We start from the raw sequence: 21635 nt of genomic DNA, 5'->3' as shown, positions 1-21635 counted from the left end.
CTGCATGCTGGGCTCCTGGAAGAGATCAAGTCCCCAAGGTTGGGCTGAGGCAGATGTTCGTGTACAATGTACTGCCCCACAGGCAACGGTACCACGGGAGCAAACGGAGCATCACGTGATGGCAGCGAGAGCGTGCTAAAGAAACTGTACCCTTGAGAAAATAAAAGATGACATCCTTTCCATGGATACAATATAAATATTTCAAACACTATTCAGACATGGTTGATTGCTTTTAAATTAGAGCCCAAACCACAGACAAGTCAAGTCAGGTCTCTGGTACTCAACGAAGGGGGTCAAGTATTTAGAATCTACGATTGAGGAATAAGCTAAAATAGCACTTATGCCTGAACTCCGCTAGGCGAACGCCACAAGGATACTCGCAGATTTATAACTTAGCCAGAGATTGTTTGCAAACATGCAAACAATGTGCGGTAGCGCCAGTGATAAGGCATAATAAAGGGATTTTGAGAAATGCCTTTGATGGAGATTACAAACGGGAAGTCATCTAGTTTTTGTGCATACAGCCCAGCATGATGAAATATAAATTTGCAAAATCCTAGATTTTATGATCCGAAACAGCTTTAGGAGTTACCTGGGGCACAACTGTTAGACTAGTTAGCATTAACCACACGTCCAGGCAAGACTGGGAATGCACGTGCTTCCTGAAACTCCGCATCTACTGTGGATGGGGTGGTGATTGGGCCTTTACACGAAATATTGACCACCTGTGTGGTGCTTTTCTCCAGGCTGAATTAAACAGAGCTCAGGAACAGTCACAGAAAAAAAAGCTAATGTTTTATTTCTTAAATTGGGTGGTGGGTTCGTGGATGTTCACTGTGTTATCCTTTATACATTCCTGTATATTTTTAACAATGCAAAATAGATATTAGAAAACACGAGGGATGTTTGTAACACAGAGAGAAAAGTGAAAGAGGTACTGGATAGGGGAAAAAACTGAAAAACAAGGACACAGTTGGTAGGAAATATAAAACAGTTAAGGCTGGGAAATATTCAAAGTAGCATTTTAAAATTTGGGTGTCAGAAAATGAATTTTTCCTTTAAAAATACAATCATATAACCTCGACTTTTAAGAGCTACGTACTACCTGACTTCCTTTTAGAAAATGATTTCTTGGCTAAAGACACACACACACACACACACATCCCCATCTCGGTTACAATTCAGTCCATCACAGCACTGCATCTTCTGTAACAGTTTTTCAGTTGGACACATTCTATATCCTGCCTCTGGGTGCTCGGGCAAAAATGAACAGTTTTGCAGGGTTAATACTGTAGTTAGACTGTGACCTCACTCAGCACAGCTCTAACTCTGTGAGGTCTACGGAGAAGAAGAAAAAGTGAAAGCATAACTGATCGGTTGAAGGATTCCTGATTTCTCAGAATATATACCATGTATGCTGAAAATCGTGTACGTATAGATATTACTAAATTTAAAGTTAAACCAGTGTTTCCTCAGTTGGGGGGTGAGGGGTAGTGGGGGGATTAACCTTTAAGGGCAAGGAGGAAGTTTCCTAATGGCTTGGCTCAGGCAGACTAGTAAGACTTTTTTTTTAAATTGAAGTATAGTTGATTTACAATGTTGTGCTAGTTTCAGGTGTACAGCAAAGTGATTTGGTTATTTATATGTATACACACACACACACACACACTTTTTCAGATTCTTTTCCCTTATAGGTTATTACAAACTATTAAGTATAGTTCCCTGTGCTATACAGTAGGTCCTTGTTGGTTCTAGTAAGACTTGTCGTGTTATAATTGGTCCTTGGTGAGCCTTCCTACCTCTTCTCCGAGGCTCTCTCTTCCCATCCTGTGAGCTTTCTGTGTTCCGTATTTGTCCCGTTAGTTAGATCATTTCTAAAGCATTAACTACTATTAGCTAATGGAGTTAAGGGTTTCCACTCAGTATTTTCTGCACTGATGCAGGCTGAAAGAATGCATAGGCTGGGGTGGGGGAGCATACTTGGGCCGGTGGTCTTGGCACTTGTAGGAGACCCTCGGATCTATTGCGTCAACTCCAGATGCTTCAGCAACACAACTCTGGCCACCTTCTCCCCCCACCAGTGACCGGAACTGAGACTTTCTCTTTTTTATCTATAGATGCTGAGGTCCCGGATGGGATGCCTGAGCCTACAGAAGCCACTTCCCTACCAGCCTAAGGATGAAGCCAATGCCCAGGATGGCTGATCTGGGTCCTCCCTGGCACTGCTGAGACACCAAATCAACCAACTCTCAGCCTCCAATCTCTTGATTTCCTGATACTTGGGAAAATAAGTTCATCTTTAAAGCTGGTCTGAGTTGGGATTTCTGCTACTGATCCTGATTCCTACCCCTCCTGGATACAGCCACCTCCCCAAGAGGTCATTCGGCTTGGTGAGACTTGGCCTGTGATGCCAAGAACAGCTGCCTGCTGCCAGATGCAGCAGAATTTTCTATCATATTATCACCATTCTTCAACTACACTTTCCCATTTTTAATTGCTCGCCCAGCACCATCTCAGTTTGTATATGTCTTTTAGCATCTCACTTTTGATGAGACGAAAACCATGAACTTTAACCAGAGAGAGTGCAAGCGTCTTGGATGTGCCATCATCACTGCTGGAGAAACAGCTCAGAGCACTGAGGTGTATTCGGAAGGGTGGCCAGACAGAAATGTGTTTCTGATAATCCCCCTTCTGGAACAGACTCCTCATCCGGGTGGTGGGCTGGCGGAAGGAACCCCACTCTAACATTAAGTTACTTGGTTATTGCCCCTTCCTTGTGCAGCCCTCCACAGTCCCAGGCAGTGTCCCCGGGGATGGACATACACCAGTGAACGGGACAGGCTGGTCCTGTTCAGTGGGAGAGAGAAGCCAGGAAACAGGTAGGGGAAGGCCAGGAGTTTACTGTGGCAGCTTAACTGCAGGGATACATAACCCAGTCTTGGGGGCTGGGAGGTGGGATGTGGAAGGCTCCCTGGGGACAGTCTAAGCTGAGATCTGATGGATGAGAAGTCAACTCACAGTGGGAGGCAGGAAGGAGAGCACATGGTATATTCTAGAAATTAAAATTTCAGTACACTGTGAGAATTCTTCCACTTGTTTTCTTCCCAAGTATGGAGGGAAGGTGCAGGAAACGGAAGCTTGTAAGACAATGGTCTGAGGACCACAGAATTAAATGGTAACTTACAATGAACACATAAGTAAACCCACCATAACATCCTTATGAAGGGAAAAGGGGAAGAGGAAGAGCAAGGAAGCTCATAGCCAGCTTTCTAAACAGCGCTGTCCAACAGAACTTTCTGCAGGAATGGAAACAACGTTCCATATTTGCACCATTTAGTAGGGTGGCCACAACCTCATGTGGCTATCTGAGCCCCTGAAGTGGGGCTAGGGCGACTGAGGAACGAAATTTGTAATTTTAAGTTATTTTAATCAATTTAAATTTTAAGGTAGGTAGGCCAAGTGTGGCTCGTGGCTGTCATATTGGACAGCAGAGTAAACCCTGCTTGAACTTTTCTTAATCTATGGACGCCCAAATCATGATAAACTTGAACTTACCACTCAGGGAGAAGCAGGGACATTTTCAAGTGAGTACAAATGGTCTATGACTGCCCCCCCACCCAAAACATGCATTTCCCTCTCCCCTTCTAACAGTATTTCTCCCTATTTTACTGATTTTATGAAAATTAAAGAGATCAGTAACCACACAGCGGGGATGCTGCACACACACCTCTGGATCTCAGAGAGCCAGTCCTGAGACATAAAAGCACATCCCGAATGACTCCCTTCCCCTGAGGTGACAGACAGCAAAAGGAATCTGTGATGACAAAGCTCAGAACACTGGCCACCTTTTCTGGGGGGTGGGGGGTAGCTGGCTAGGAGGGGATAAGAACAAGCCTTCTGGAGAGCTAGAAAAGTCCTGAATCTTAATCTGGGAGGTTAAACAGCTGTACACGTATGTATGCCTAAGATTTATTCACCTGACTTTTTTTTTTTTCCGATGTGGACCATTCTTAAAGTCTTTATTGAGTTTGTTACAATATTGCTTCTGTTTTATGTGTTTGGTTTTTTGGTCAGGAGGCATGTGGGATCTTAGCTTCCTGACCAGGGATCAAACCCATACCCCCTGCATTGGAAGGCGAAGTCTTAACCACTGGACCGCCAGGGAAGTCCCCTATTCACTTGACTCTTACATTATACTTAAAAGGAAAATAAACCAAAAATAGTCTTGGAAGAAACTCCTCCAATCAAAACACTTTCTGTTCAGACGGTTACTCATTTAAATTTCTGTGAAATACAGTCTTCTTTTAAAAGCCAGAAAGACGTTTATTATTCCCTCTCGTAGGATTCACCAAATCTGACTCTAATACCCTGACATGAAACAGCACCTGAAATTCTAGTTCTAATTCTTCTTTCCCTCGTTTCTATCCTGTAGAGATTTTCCAGGCATGTCGATCAGTTTATCTTTAAAATTTCCATTTCCCAGCTGCTTTCAGTCTGCGGCTTCCTTGTAGCTTCATCATCTATCTCACCTATCCAACAGAGCGGCAATGATTTTGGGGGAGGGATTTGACTTCAGGCATCTTTCAAAAGAAGCTAATGAAAACTTTGCCTCCTAAATCTAACCTTGCTGTGTGCTGTTCAAACAGGAGCCCCAGGGGCACCGCCTAGAACAAATGAGCTAAAGTTTAAACTGAAAGTTTTAATGACTTTATTTGTTAAGAATGTATGCCCCTGTCTCATGTCACGTTTCACTATCAAGTAGGACTATATTACCTCTATCACTGGGAAAAGAAACAGGTTTCTTAGGGATACTTCCAGAAAAGCATGTCTATAGTAAAATATTTACCTATATTATTTGATATTATAATTCATAACATTCAATAGAGCAGCGAAGGAATTCAACACAAATCATAACTGTTCCACATATTTCAGCCTGGGTTTAAAATACATGTATTTATATCACACACACTCTCACACACATACTCAAGTAGCTTCTAAATTATATGGAATGCATGGAGAATGGAGTGTTCTGATTGATTCTGTTTTCTGATAGATGGCCAACCATTTAGGCCATGAGCCTGTAATCAAAGTGTCTTAGACCAGGATCCTGACTCCTAGGATGGAAATCTGTGATTACCTTGGGAGGGTTAGTTTAGAGCTGACACAATCCTGTTGGACTCACAGTAAAGGTTTTTTAGAGAGAAACATCCCTTCACTGACCATAGTTATTCAATCGGGTAGTAAGACTCTCAACCATAATGCCAACATATTTTGTAAGGGCCCTCACTGTTCCTTCATTCAAGTAGTATTGATTGGGCTCCTACTATGTGTCAAACTTTATGGTCTCTTCTGACTTTAAATAGCAGAATGACCCTGGAGAGAGAGAGAAAAAGAAATCTTTTCTTATGATTTCATATAGGTTTAAAAAAAAAACAACAACCAAGCCCTAGCATTATTTCAAAATTGAAGATTGTTTCTGTCAATCTCTGAAGTCAGCAGAGAATTAGGCTCTTCTGAACATCCAAATTTGATATCAAATCTTCCATTCACTTTATTCACAGGAACTCCCTTCAAACTCATAGATCCTGCTTACTCTTAATTCAGAGACGCATAACAAGTGTGGTCATTGGTTTTCTAGCCTATACAAGAATCATCCAAAATTAAGTCATCCCCAGGTCAAACCCCAGACTAACTTAGATTGGAAAGTATATAATATATTGAAGAAAATTTTCTGCCCAAATATGATAAACTTTTTTTAAAGGTGAGACAAATTTCAAAAGTTTATATAGCTGGGAAAAAATCACCTACACAGAACACCTCAAGTGTACAGGAGAAAGAGCCCTGGTTTTGGGAATCTGAAGACCTGGTGTGAGTTCAGGTTCAGCCTTTGTGTCATCTTGGAGAAGTTACCAAACCTATGGAACTCTCTAGTTTCCTCATCTGTAAGACAGGATGAATCTTCCCACCCCACAGAGAGATAAAGCTGGCAGTGGGTGAGATGTTTGTGAAGGCATACAATACAGTACATGGCACAGAGAAAGACAAAGGAAGTTTCTTTCCATCTGCAGTGAAAAATGGAATTTAATACACCAGTATACCCGATGTACAGAGAAGATGTCTATGGATCCAGTGAGAAGTATAGAGAAGTTTTAAAGCAGTTGAGGAGGTAAGACCCATGGGTGAGAAAGACAGCGTTTTACACTGATAAAGTACTACATAGTGGGATACAGATAAATAAAAACAAAATAGGACAGAGCATAACAACATGTGAGTTACGTGCTTTGGACAAAGCCTATAAAAGGAAGTAGAGAATGAGATCATCCCAGTAGGTTCGTAAATGAAATGGCACTTGAGCTGTATTAATTTTTTTCAGATCAAATCTTAATTTCACAGATTAAAATAAAACAGAAATAAAAAATAGGAGACTTCAAAGTTGTTTCAAAATGACTAGCAACTGTATTAAATTAATCTGCAATTACTTCCTAATCTGAAAAAGCAAAATGTTACTCTTCTTGCCTTGGGCCAGGAGTGGGGGTTACTATTGTTTATCTATTTTAATGCACAATCTTTGCCAGATATGGAGTGAGTGCCCTCAATGTGCCTTTTTCCCCTCCAGTAATGAAATACACATCCAAGAAGTTCCTGTATTAGATTATCAAGCTGGGACCATGAAAAGAACAACTATTTGCCAAGATTTCTCTGTTTTTTTTTTTCCCAAAAGCAAAGCGAATTTGTAAAAAGGGAACATTTTGATAGAATTTTGCTGTGTTTATTATAGCCGGATTAATTTTTAAATTAGATTTCTTAGATATTTTTAAATGTACTTAAAACATCACGGAGTATTTTAAAATAGACATTGTAGCTCAACTATGGATATTACTGCTTTTTAAAAATTAAAACATAGCATTAAAGCGAAAGCAGGCTCTGTCACAGTTCTATAGGGAAAGGCCACTTTTTGCAAAAATATGTGTATGTACCATGAAAAAATTTGAAATTAAATGCACCAAAATATTAGTAGGGGGCAGGAGTGGGGGATGATGTTACAAGAAAATTTTGTTTTTGTTTTTTTCTCTGGTGCTTTATGGTGTTGAACATTTATTACTTTTGAAATTAAAAAAATATTATTTTAAACAAGGAGAAAAACAGCACTCGTTTGCTCAATCAGATCCATTAGTACATACTCTTGGCACACTCTTATATCTTACTTTCATAATCAGCTTTTTTTGGACGTTTTTAAATGAAGGACTGAATGAAGCAATACAGAAATGGAACAGAACTTAGGGGTAATGCTTCCCTTCCCTTTATTTTCTTGCCAGGGAGGAAATGTGCGGAACAGAAAATTAAATGGGCCTCAGGTCACGGTAAGCCCATATTTAGCTGACACAAGTCTATTTAGTTTGATCCTGAAAGAAAGGGGCAGGGGCCTATGATTTCCACACTCTTGGGAGCTATCTGGTCATCTGTGCCCTCCCCTAGGTCCCCTCCATTCCCAGATCTAAAAGCCAGCAAGATGATAAAAGCCGCACGCGCACACCTCCTGTGTTTCCAGAAGTCGGTTCTGCACCTGCTTTCCTGGAAGGAAGATGCAGATGGCAGCAAAGGTTGACAGTGAAGCAGTGCCTGACACTCAGAGAGGGCCTAGTCTGAAACCAGAAACCTCTGCACAATGTTAAGTATTATCACCGTTTCACAGAGAAGGAAGTTGACTCTGAGGTCAAGTGGCTTAGCCTATAATTATCTAGTAGTGAATTTACTGTGATATTTTACACGCTAGCCATTGTGTACCAGGATACCGTTACCACTCTCTACTACGACACGATCCATGCCCTGGTTTTCACAAGAGAAGGGAGAGATTTGTGTTGCTCCATCCACATTTTTCCACTTGGTCTGTTTTGGGATGAAGACAACTGGCTGGGGAGTTTGAAGGATGGATGGTTAGTGGTCAGGCACAGGCAGGAGCCAGCTGGTCTAGGAAGTGGACACCTTCCCCCCAGCTCCTGACTCTGTTTCCCCGGCACAGAAAATTGGCATTTCATTGATTGCTCTAACTGCTAGTCCTAGACGTTACCTACAGGACACATCTGCCTCTAAATAAACAATAAGCTTGACTTACTGTCCTCTTCCATGTGGTCATAAAAATTCCTTGTCCGGCAGAGTGTCAAAAGCTAAATGGGTGCCTTCTAACCTTAACTGAGTCCTTAGAAATCTCCTCTTAAGATGCCTATTTGCTTGACCTTTATGAGAAACACTTTTTCTTTTGTTTTTGGCCATGCCTGGTAGCATGCAGAACTTCCTTGACCAGGGATGGAGCCCGTGTCCCCCGCATTAGAAGCGCAGAGTCTTAACCATTGGACCACCAGGGAAGCCTTGCTCGACCTTTATGCATTAAAAAATAAAAAATTAAGATACACAAATTTGTAAGTATGCTGACTTACTCTCATTTACATAATAGGTGTGTTCAAAAAGTTCATTTGCTCACTTGTTCATTCGCTGAGAAAACGTTGGCTCACTAACCTGTTTTGTGCCGGGCTAGGGTACTGTGGAAGTGAACAATTCAGGGAGTGAGAGTCTGATTTAGGAATAAGCCATACACACAAGGAATTCCTGATGACAAGAGAGCCCCATGTAAAAAAAAAAAAAAAATCAAATTATATTTTAAATGTCCCGAGAACTACTTAAGCGAATCATTTGGAGGGCAAACAATACTTTGGTACAGTAAGGAATGAATCCCTCTTGGTTTTATGAGTCCAGAGTACATTATTTTTAAATAAGACACACCTGTTATTTAGTAATTCCACATTACAAGGACCATACTCCTAATTTTCGACCCAATTACCTTTTAAAAAGGAAACCAGTCACAGTGTTTCTAACAGTGTTGACATCGACTGAAGTTTCTAAACTCAGAGATGTTTTCCTGAGGATGTGACAGAGCGGAGGCCCAAGTTTTAGTCTGAGCTGTGTTACTGATGAGTTATGTGGCCTTGGCAAATTATTTCATTTCTCACTTCAGTTTTCTCATTTGTAATAGATGCAATTGAACCAGCTGGTCTACAGTGCTTTTTTCAATCCTGATTTTTTAAAAATAATTCTCTGATTTTAAAAAATATAAACCATAGAGATTCAAATGTTTTAAGAAAGTTAGCATTTTAGGAGGTCAGAATTGGAATTCAAAATTCTTTTGAAAGAAAGAAGAACTGGTCATGAAATGAAAGGCATTCCAAAACTATGAGGGCAAAAAAAAAAAAAAAGAAGAAGAAGAAGAAGAAGCCAACACAGAGAGATTTCTTAACAATCATAGCATTTTCTCTAGCTGATTAGGAAGATTAAATTTTAATCACTACTGCTTTTTATTTGCCTTCACTGACAGGAGGAAATGGCCAATAAAATATGGTACTTAATGAGCAGAATGCCTACTTCAGAGATATTCTTTCCTTGGTGCAATATTTTACTGCAGTGTTGTTTATATATTTATAAACAATACTGTTCTAAAATACTAGAGTGGTCTGAAAGCAGCTTATCTGAGATTCCCTTATAGAATAGAAAACATTTATTTGAGTGATAGAAAACAAACGCTTTTTAATAAAGTAAGAATCTCTTATAAGCAGAATCAGTGTCATCTTTTCAAAAAGCCATACTGAATAATTTTTAAAAATCGGGGCAATTGAGAGTAACAGTCTCGATGTTTCCACACTAGAACCAATGGGTGGCGTGTCATATTGACAGGCACGCCAGAGGGCGAGTGGCTTGCCAAAAATGCTTCTCCCAGGTGACATCTCGTGCCAGGTGGAATATTTGTCCTCAGAAGATGGAGACGGATTCTGGCTGTTTGGGTCATCCTGATTCTTAGTTCCATGAGTCCCTGGTATGAAGTTAAGAGTGGAGGTGACTCTGGATGCTCTGGCTCTGCCCCTGATGACGTGGTTGAAGCCGGATCTGGCAGCAGCCAGCTGTGGCCAGTCACCCTGGGAGGCACAGCAGTGCCTGCAGCTGAACTGCTGGTCCTGGTATGAGAGTTGTTTCTCGGGAAATTTTAGAGAGGACATTGATGAAACCTCCTGCTTAGGAGCAGATGGATGAGGAGATAGCACCGAAAGCACAGACTAAGAAGAAAGCGAATGAGCAGTAAAGGCAGCAGCAAGGCAGCCACCCTCCTCCGGATTTTATTGCAACAAGCTATTCCTTACAGTTTTCACACGATAAAGGAGGAGACGTCTGTGTTCTTGGAGAAGTATCTTAAAATAAATACCAACAAGAGTAAAAAAAAACTAACTTTTTAAAGATCAACCTGATTGGCAAGAAAAGTATGGTACAAAAATGGAAATGCATTAGAAAAAAAAATCATACCTGGAATTTACATAATGCCTTATGCCCATGAAGCAGTTAACTTATGAGATCTCAGAATTCCAAAGACCTTATGAACAATCACAACCCATAAGCCTTCCAAAAGGTCCAGAGAGGAAGGAAGGAAAGCCGATACTGTCTTTTGCAAAGAAGAGAAACTGAAGCAGGAATATTCAGATGGCCCAATGGTTGCCCGAGGTCATAAAGAGTTAGTTGATTAAAAAGTCAGAAGCAAAACATTCCAGCATCTAAGCTTGCATTTTCCCCTCTCAAATGTGCTGCCTCGGTCTGGGGCAATCTGGTAGCTCCTGACCCACTAGGACTTGGATCAGACTCAGGTGGTTGGGAAATGAGGAGATGAAACTAGTCCGACTCACCCCACTCTCCGAACACACACACTCTTCTTCCTGTCTCTGTGGCATTTCCCTTTTCATCAATTTCTCTTCCCGTCTCCCTCCCACGTCACTGGCCTTCTCTCCCTTCCTGCCCCTCCTCCATCCTTTCTTGCCCTCGTTTGCCTGCAAGCAGCAGAGAGCACTGCACTGGAGCATTTCCACTTAAGGAACTGCAACGTACAGCAGAGTGCCTTTGGTAGTCTTAAAAGCCCCGGTTTAATTTTGTATATTAGATGGTTATTTAACCACAAGATGCTATATAATGCCACGGCAACGGAGGGGGTGGCGGAGTGAGGAGGTGGGTAACGAAATGTCGTCGAAGGGGAAAAGCGGTCGCCATTAGGGCCGCAGGAAAAGAACAGAAAATAGCCCAAGAGCAGAAGCCAAGAAGAAATGAGGAGACAAGGATGGAGGAGGGGCGGGAAGGGAGAAAAGGCCAGTGACGTGGGAGGGAGGCGGGAAGAGAAATTGATGAAAAGGGAAATGCCATAGAGACAGGAAGAAAAGTGTGTGTGTTTGGAGAGTGGGGTGAATCGGACTAGTTTCACCTCCTCATTTGCCAACCACCTGTTCACTTTTCTATTCAGGAGGTCAGTTTCTAACGCCCGGCTGCTGGCCCACAGGTCCTCTTATTTATTCCACAGATCTTACTTGATCCCTCTAAGTGGGGAGCAGCGAGAGAGGTTTGCGGGGAGGGTTTGAAGCGTTCTCTAGGTCCTACAGTTTGCATTGGTCTCTTTCCTAACCAGTCTGAATGATCCCACTATGTACTGCTTCCTAATGAAGATTGTGGAGATGAAGCCTAATTTTTAGAGAACCAAGCAGATAGATCCTTGACCCTGATGGAAAGCTGGCCCCATATATAAGCTTGCAGATCAACGGCTCCAGCCCGCAGGATGGAAGACCACAGGCATCAAACGAAAGCTTACAGCCAGAATAAGAGCGAAATGAGGGTGGTAAGCACTGCCCAGTTACTTTTCCTACCAACCCCCCACAGTACTTAATGAAATACTTTTTTATTTTTGCACACAGTAGAAAATGAATAAACAGTACTGATGATGATAAAGCAAGTCTATAAGGCTCCATAATTGAGGGCTCTGCTCGCCTTCCGGTAAATGACCTCAGTGATTTCTCCCTTTGGGCCGGGGCCCCAAACACTTTTGGATTTGTTATTTACCCATCCCATTCATCAAATAAAAAAGAAAAGACAAAACCCACCATCCCATGGTGTTAATAGGCATAAATGTCAATTAAGGAAAAATTAAACACTAATGAGGCGATAGGGATTTTGTGGAAATAAAATAAACGCATACTTCCCAAGACAGAAGCTCGATGCTGCCATACTGCACAATAAAAACACCGGCGCCGGGAGGAACCTCGGGGGTTAGCAGTCCACATTCGGAGAAGCAGGGCATGAGGAGTCTTGGTTTTGCTGAGGTTTACATAAAATGACAAGGTGGCCAGCTCTGTGGGGGTGATTCTGGGTTCCTGCAGCTCCGACGTACAGACTTAGGGTCGGTGGGGTAAGGCTGGACAAGAGTGGAGAGTCAAACGCCACCAATTCCCAGTCCAGGGTGAAGCGTTTCACAAATGAGATGTACTCAAAGTCACCCCTGGAAATCAACCAGGCTACAGGTTCCGTGGGGACCGGAACAGTGTTTTGTTGACAGTCTCCAGCACACAGCCCGGCATTTACCAGGCACTAATAACCATTTGATGAATAATTTAATACTGAATTCCAGGAGGGGCTGGGAAATGTGGGAGCACCGTGGCTGCACTAACCATTGAAGGGACTGGAAACCACTTTAGTATAGAGAATAGAGGCAGAAGGAGAAACAAAAAATGAACCTGGGGCTGGAACAGGCAGAACGCTTCAAGCAACATAATAGAGCAACATAGAGCCGCACGTTATTTAAACACAGACACTATGAGAAATGTTACGAATAACTTAGGTGAACGTTTATTCGGTAATAGAATAACATTTTCAAATGAAGTAAAATATTTTACAGTATAATCTTATGAATTGACAGCTATTCTTTCTAAATTCTATTTAGAAAAATATTACTAACACATCAGCAATGGTGCACAGAGGCAGAATGGAATGGAGGGCTCCAGGGCCAGAGCGCTGGGCTTCCATCCTAGTTCCATCACGTGCCTGCTGTGCGATTTAACCACTCTTGCCTCAGTTTCGCCATCTTTAACAAGGCAATAATAATGCTTTTTATGATTATTGTGAAAAATCAATAATTCATGTATAAGAGTAGACAGTTATGAAAAGCACTTACCTAGTGCCTGGAATATAACCTTTAACAAAAGTAAGCTTTTTTTTTTTTTCTTTTTGTGGCAGCACCTTGCAGCTTGTGGGATCTTAGTTCCCTGACCACAGTTCAAACCTGTGTCCCCTGCAGTGGAAGCGTGGAGTCCTAACCACCGGACCGCCAGGGAAGTCCACAAGTAAGCTATTATTTTTTATGATGGTTTTAAAGATTTTACAAATGATGTTATTTCTAAAGGATTTAATGATTATTTTAAGAGATTCTTACAAAATACCTGTCTACACATATGTCGCTCATACAACCTTTCTCATTCCCTCTGCTTAGTGGTTCTGAACTTGCTGTGAGGTCCCAGCTTACATTATACTGTATAGTATGCAGTACTATCCAAATACCCAGAAACTTAAACTTTACAAGTATTATCTTTTCTGATAAGAAAAGTGAATATACTCTGATTACACATAGTGTATATTGATGAACTTCTGATATTATTAACTGACAAGAATAGTAAGCAGTAAAAATTCATTTTTTTCCTGCTTTTAGTTTATTTTTCATTACTTTATCACTTTTATTACTTTATTCTCAAATCTGTTTAAGTACAACTTCTAGCTCAACGAAGACACTTGGTTAATGAAAACTTGCCCGACTTTCACAATTATGTTATTTAAATCCCACAAGATTGCTTTTCACATGTCTTCAGAAACTCCTCACTCTGATGAGGGGCTTAGTTAGCCACGACCTAAAGAATTCCCATGTGAATTAAGTGCCCTCAAACATAGATAACATGCCTCCTTCTGCAGCTTGTATGTATGACAAACAAGCGAAAGATGAGAGTCTGGTATGAGAGTGATGCTAAAATAGTAATTACTTGTTCGTAAGTCAGTCCAGTATTGTACGGGAAAGTGTTATGTTGAAACAAATAAATATTCTAAATCTTTACATTTAAAGACGTGCTGGCCTTCTAATGGAAATCCCAAACTAAAAGGTAACCAAAGGAAGTTAGTAATAATGGGGAAGATGATCTCAGTATTAATATTCACTCAACCATTTATATAAAATAATACTCAAAATAAATTTCATCAGTGGAATTATTTTATCTGCTTATAATGTACTTGATATATCTGTCGCATGTAGTTGGACTACGGAAATTAAAACGTTAAATTAAGCAGTGACTACCACGTCTCTCTCTAGATAAATAATAATAAATTTAGTTGGATGATAAAAAAGGAGATAGGAGGTAAGAAATTAGCATCCTTGAAATGTAAAAAAAATAACCGTTGTGGAGAGGGACTATGGCTGTTCTAGATAAAAGTCTATATACTTGGAGCTGTCATTTGTTACTGTTAATTTAAAAATCTGTAAAAAAGCATAAAAATCAATTCAATTCTCTCTCTTAATGAGACAGCTCTAGCAAGATCCTATTCACTGTACCTGTTCTAATTAGCATGACTATATCCTCACTGTCAACTCTGACAGTACGCTTAACTAAATTACTGTTAATCTCATAACATGGGATCATATTTGAGGTAGCAGCTCTAAAACAGAATTTGTACATTACTACTTTGATAATAAATAGTAAATGACCTCAGGGCTGGAAAAGAGCTGGTATGTGATTGTTTTCCCCAAAAAGGGAAACTGAGGCTCAGGGACACTTGGAGACTTGCTCCAGGCCCACAGCTAAGAAGCATCTGATGAGCAGGGCTTCAACACGGCTCTTTTCTCTCTGCCATCTCCCCAGAGAGAAGTGGCACCCTTGGTAACTTTGTAAAACTACGTGGAAGTCACAGGCTATCCCGCCTAAATTATCGATGACCAATAGCATTTGTTGAGACGCCACAACAGAAGACCTCCGGTACCCCCGCGGAGGTTATTAAGTGTAATTCTTTGCTTTTTAATTGCCACTTAAGCTGAAATTACCACCTCTTCAAGATGGATACGAAGATAATTCGGAGATTTAGTTGGAGGTGGGTGTCAACACACATGCTAATTGACCTTAGTTCACACGTATTTCAAAAGTGATACGAAGGGTAAGGGGTGAGGAAAATATGACAAATTAGAACTAAAAAAACAAAATGAAAATGACTGCTAAAAAGATGGTGTCAGCCAGTTCCATATATTTTTTTTTCTTTTTGGTGGTACGCGGGCCTCTCACTGCCTTGGTCTCTCCCGTTGCAGAGCACAGACTCCAGACGCGCAGGCTCAGCAGCCATGGCTTACAGACCCAGCCGCTCCGCGGCATGTGGGATCCTCCCGGACCGGGGCACGAACCCGGGTCCCCTGCATTGGCAAGCGGACTCTCAACCACTGCGCCACCAGGGAAGCCCCAGCCAGTTCCATATTTTAGCTCTAAAATGTTTAATACGTGCCAAACAAGAAACTGTGAGGTGAGTAACTTCAATATGTATGCCTATCAATGTTTACTCCAGCCTGGCTGGCACGGGAAATGCTGACATGGGTAAGAACAGTCCTCGTTTTGAAGTGGCACAATGTTACAATCTCAGTGTTGGGTTGGCATTGCCCCTGTTTTAATTTCCTAAAGGCTGGAAGTTTGGAGAGCTCAGTTCAAGTGCTCCTGCCGTAAAATGAGGAGGCTGAACTTCAGGGGAGCACCCACATTTGTTCACGTGGAACCTTTACTTTTCAGAAGAGAGCTTACAATTGAGTTGCAGTTGAAAAGCAGAAAAAGGCAGTGCTGCTGGGGGAGGGGGGAGAGGGAGGGGCACAGGACCACCTTGTGTCCACCAGGCCCAACCCCTCCCTGGGCCCTGAAGGGTAAAAAGCTTGGGCCTGGATTATCATAGAGGGGCTCCAGCTGTGACAGCCCCTGAGCCCACTAATAACCATAGCGACAAGCAGCGCTTGGGGACCCTCACTGTGTGCCAAGCACTATACCCAACACGTGACACGTACTATCTCACTTAATCTTTATAATGACCTTGTGACATTTCACTAAAATTGCCATGACAGGGCTTCCCTGGTGGCGCAGTGGTTGACAGTCTGCCTGCCAATGCAGGGGACACGGGTTTGAGCCCTGGTCTGAGAGGATCCCACGTGCCACGGAGCAAGTAGGCCCGTGAGCCACAACTGCTGAGCCTGCGCGTCTGGAGCTTGTGCTCCACAACAAGAGAGGCCGCGACAGTGAGAGGCCTGTGCACCGCAATGAAGAGTGGCCCCCCCGTCGCCGCAACTAGAGAAAGCCCTCGCACAGAAACGAAGACCCAACGTAGCCAAAAATAAATAAATAAGATTAAAAAAAATTCTCCTTGTAAAAAAAATAATAAATTAATTAAAATGCCATGACAGCCATATTCCAATATTCTGACGTTCGACTTCCCTCAACTAAACACATTTTCCAGGTAGCAGTAATCAAAGACAAAAAGAAAAGCACCAAGAAACTACCTCTTTTATAAATGAAGAAAGGAATACTTACCTCACAAGACTGATCTAAGGATTTAATGAGCGTATAAGGTCTCTAATAAAGAACCACAGGCATAGTAAGGAAATAATGTTTTTTTAAAAAGATCTATCAAAATTGTGCTCCATCTAGCTACAGAATTCTAAGGGCTGGATTTATAGTTATTAAAAACTTCTACACTAGATTCCTGTGGATTAATGGTTCACTTCAAAAGCAGACATAAGCAAAAAAGCCAGCACAGAAGAATATATATACTGTAAAATTTCATTTATGTGAAAGACTAGAAAAGATACAACTATAACTAATCCACAGTGGCAGGAAGCAGACCAGGGATCAATTGCCTAGGGGCTGGGCTATGGCAGGGGGCTGACTGGGGAGGGACCAGAGGAACCTTTCTAGGATGTTGGAAATGATCTATATCTTGACCGGGGTGGTGGTTACATAGGTGTATACGCTTGTCAAAACTCACTGAACTTAAACTGGATGCATGTTGTTGTATGTAATCCCACCTTAATAAAGGTGATTGAGGGACTTCCCTGGTGGTCCAGTGATTAAGACTTCGCCTTCCAATGCAGGGGGTGCAGGTTCGATCCCTGGTTGGGGAGCTAAGATCCCACATGCCTCAGTGGCCAAAAAACCAAAACAAAAAACAGAAGAAATATTGTAACAAATTCAATAAAGACAAAAAAAATGAAGGTGATTGAAAAAAAGTCGTTCCAAGAAAAAAAGAGAGCAAGTACAAAATTTCACAACCAAATATTTAACCAGATCTCTCTCCTCTTGCACGTTCTCAGTGGGACTGACCTACTATGTTGGTGTTGAGGGTTGAATTGTGTCCCCCAAATATTCATATGTTGAAGGCCTAACTTCAGAATGGTGCCTCAGAAGGTGACCTTATTTGGAAATAGGGTCATTGAAGGTGTAATGAGTTTAGATGAGGTCAAACTGCAGTGGGGTGGGCCCTAATCCAGTATGACTGGTATCCTTAGAAAAAGGGGAAACTTGGACACAGGCAAGCACACAGGGAGAACCCCATGAGAACACGAAAGCAGAGATCGGGGTGATGTGACTATACAGCCAAGGAACACCAAAGATTGCCAACAAACCACCAGAAGCCAGTAGCCCTCAGAAGGAACCAGACCTGCCGATACCCACCTTATCTCGGACTTCTGGCCTCCAGAACTGTGAGATAATATATTTCTGCTGTTTAAGTCATTTAGTTTATGGTACTTTGCTAGGACAGCCCTAGGAAACTCAACTGTAATTTTCTCAAGCTTAATCAAATCTTGATGGCATCTATCCCCGACAAGAGTCTACCAGACTCTGCTGAACAGCAATCTGTGTGGATCTCAGGAATAATAAAGGTTAGTGTTTTCTGAGCACTTACTATATGCCACGTGCTCTACGTGAGTCAACTCATTGAATCTCTGCAATGACCCTAAAGTAAGAATTAATATAACACCATTTTCGGACAGAGAAACTGAGGTTTAGACAAGTTCAGTAATTTGGCCAAGTCACAAAGCCAGTAAGTGGCTGAGAACTAAAGGAGATTTCAAGCATCTCCCACAGCTTGTCCACTGCTCCTTGAATCAGAAAATACTAGTGGTGGCTGATAGCCATGTGGGTATCTTTTGCAGTTTCTAAATTGTTAAAGTTAAAATTATTTTAAATAGTACAAATAAATTTACAGAGATGCATTTTTTTTAAGTTGCAAAAAAATTATATCTTCCCTGGTGACGTAGACTTGTGTTTCCCAAAATGTTATAAAAAGTAGTAGTGCTAGTTATCCCAGGTGGGCGAAGATGACGAGTTAATTCAAATAAATCCAGAAAACACTGAATTAAATAGGTGTCCTTACATAGGGTTTCAAGATGATGGCAATGTTCCCCCAAACGCACCTGACCTGGAAACCTTACTTTTTAGGAACCTATTGTAGAACCAGTGTTTCCCTTCATTTCCTCTGGGGAAAGTCCACTGTGTACAATGTCTTACTTTTGTTCGAACTTGCTATGGGATTTGGCTATTACAAGACTCGATTTTTCCATCTATCAAAGGAGGATAATAATGTTTTACGGTCACAACGGGTTGTTGTCGGGGTCAAATTATATAATATACATGCAAGGACATTAAAATCTGAAAAATCATAAACTTAAGGCAAGCCTTGAGTGGTTTTGTGAAAAATCTTACTTACCTGCATTTAACCCAGATTTTGAGTTTGGAAAAAACGTGGCGGGGAGATCTTCCTTTACCTACTGCTGATTCTTCTTTGCTAATTTAAGAAAAGCTGCCGGCAGACTGGCAAAGGCCATTTGTGGAAGAAGGATAAAGGTTTAGGTGATGGAACTGTGGCTGGCCCCATTCAGAACCACTGCCGGGCTCTGGGGTCTGCCCACTCTCACTGGAACCCAGCTGTAGCAGGGTAGTTCCAAGCGGGGAACAGAGTGGAAGCTGCAGTCCTGGAACACCTCGGCCGAACAGGATTTGAGAGCTTCAGGAGCTGCACTGGACACAACGCTGGGGGGCAGGGAGGCATTAACTCACGAGCTTCCCAGCTGTTACCCTGGTGGCTTCTAATGCCCCTAGGGGCTACCAGGAGATGAGGCGCTCACCCTAACACCTGTATGAGGACGCTGGTCCTCACCTGCATAGACTGCCTGCTTTCCAGCAGGGGGCCTGAGGACAGCTCCCAGGCCCACCCCTCCACTTTCTCGTGGACCACATTTGCCTGCTATAGGCGCTAACAAGAAGGCACTCACAAGCAGCTCAAACACTTTCAGGTTTTGGTGAGAGAGAGAACAAAAGACTCCAAAAGACTCCCCAAGAGTATACATAACCAGAATATTCAAGGTTCTGTTTTCTTTCCAGAACAATCTGTCTCTACAGATAGAATGAGCTCCATTGTACTGTACATATGATTTTAATTTTTTCCCTTAGCAATGATTTGTATTACTTATGTGAACCCCCCAATTCACTCATGCTCAGGAATCAATATCCCAATGACATTATTCCATCTTCTTTCTATGTCGTCTGATTTTTCCCCAAACCTTTAAGTAGCTGCCATGCACCCAAACGTTTAAGAAAGCACTACCTTTCAAAACACATATGGGATGATGCATGCAATATATTGGAATATGCATATCAAATGGCTGAATCGTAAGAATTTGTAAGAAAATGTAACAGTGGCTGCCTCTAGGGAGGAAAGTGGGGAACCGGAAGTCAGGAGTAGGAGGCACGGCCATTTTCCATGGCATATTTAAAAAATTTAATATGCGCATGTGTTAAACTATAAAACATTCTTTAAATTAAGAAAAGAATCTAAAGACACAAAACCACATATGCCCTTCCAGACTTATTTGTTAGAGCCACGGCTTTTACTCTTCCCCAAACAAAATGCCTTGATCTCACTGTTTATACGTACTGCCTGGATAAACTCTGCCCAGAAAGGTCCTCTGGAAAGAATGCTGAATATCAAAAGAGTTCATTTCCCTAAAAAAAATCCCTCTCCTATAAGACCCAGCCAATACCAGCCACGCTTCTCCAGAGCCTTCCTTTGATGAGGCTGGCAAAGAGCAGAATTACCCAAACAACTTTTAAATCTTGGCTTATTTCTCACCAGGCATCTCTTTCTACCCATAAGGACTTTCCACAAGGCCTCGGGGTTGAGAGGAAGATTGGGCTAGCAAAACCTTTGCAGCTGGGTACTTCAGTGTGCCAGGCCTTGTGCCAAGCGGGGTACAGACACCCCTGCATGAGGCAGCGCTGCTAGTAAGCATCCCGGACAGATCACACGCAGTTTAGAGGTCAATAACCTGCTTCAGGCCGCAGACACTGCACCAACGCACGTGCGCTGGTCCGCTTTGCAATCTGCTTCGTCCCGTGCTAAATTCTGGGACATGATTACCCCGTATAAGCCGGTGCCCCTATCTCCCCACTGCCTCCAGTAAGGCCCAACCTACTGTCCACCTCATTCCCTTCTTGGCAACCCAGAATTAAACTAAACTAACCTGCACTTCCCAAAGATTTTCCAAAACTTTTGCGCACGCTGTTCCCTCTGCCTGAAACACTCTTCCCAGGGTGGGTCTCTTTGTGCCCCATCTAAGTAGGCCCACGTGCCTATAACCACCTGTCATGTCCCCAGGGTTTCATGTTCTGTAGAACATATCCGACTATATGCTACTATATTGCTACTATATCCCATTTTCTTGTTGTTACCTATTTCCCCTTTTTGTCTGTCTCACCCCCTAGACTATATAAGCTCAGGAGAGGCAGCGTCCTTGTCAGTCTGACGGACAGTTGTCCTTTCCAGGGCCCACGCAGCACCTGCGGATAGGTGTTTAAGTGTAGTTGAGAAATATGCAAACAATTTAGGTATCTCTAACCTCCACCCCCCCCCAGGGTGGGGCCCTCCGTTTACACAATCCTGGATGCTGGAGACCAGTCTTTGAGAGCATTTTCCTCTGGGTGGGAAGAAAAAAAATCCAAGAATGCACATAATTGCGAGTTAGCCAAACGTGAGGAGAGACCAGCAAGGAAGCAGCCCTTCCTTGACACTTATGGGCACCGGGGAGTGACTGGACAAGGGGGACCGTGCCTCACGTGCACGATGAACCTCCGGGGGGGCCTCGATTCGTGGGCTTCAGGAAATCCGGGGGGGGACCTTCCAGCTCTATGAGGCTGTGGTCGACACCGGTGTTCCCGAACAGGGCACCGTGCATCTTCTTGCTTCTAAATAGTTCTGGGTGTTTTAGTGAGTATTAGAATACACAGCTCGCACATCAAACCTGTGATTTCATGGCTACTGTCACTTGGGATGAGTGTGAGATAGTCAAGAGAAAATGCCAGGTAAACATGAACACTGGCGAAACGAGAAACATCAAAAGTCACAACGTCCTTGCATTGCGACGTCGGAGAAGCCATCCCCACTTTACAGCCCCACCCCGTCTCCTCCAAGGCATCCAGAGGGATGTTGGAAACTGAGGTGACCTGGGTAAAGCCTTGGTAATGGAAACACAATGCGAGGATCAAGAAGCTTAACGCCCAGGGGGCTCTTCTCTGAAGCATTGGTATTTTCAGTCCAATTCTCCCTGCACATTTTGGGATTTTTTTTCCCAACAGTTTTCAAACCGCTTAATTTACAATGACCAGTTTCCCTAGGCTTTAAAGCAACATATTTTCTGCACAAAGTAGCAATGAGTAGAAAGCAGGACGCTG

At 42.4% G+C, this 21635-nt stretch overlaps 1 protein-coding gene across 2 annotated transcripts in view; it reads right to left on the bottom strand.

The window, feature by feature from the left end:
- Positions 1-21635, bottom strand: part of KCTD1 (potassium channel tetramerization domain containing 1) — a 90170-nt gene that overhangs the window by 46015 nt on the left and 22520 nt on the right. The window lies entirely within an intron of this gene.

Source organism: Phocoena phocoena, chromosome 13, assembly GCF_963924675.1.
Source record: "Phocoena phocoena chromosome 13, mPhoPho1.1, whole genome shotgun sequence".
Taxonomy (NCBI): domain Eukaryota; kingdom Metazoa; phylum Chordata; class Mammalia; order Artiodactyla; family Phocoenidae; genus Phocoena; species Phocoena phocoena.
The sequence above is the reverse complement of the archived record's forward strand: the minus strand, read 5'-3'. Positions and strand labels throughout refer to the sequence as shown.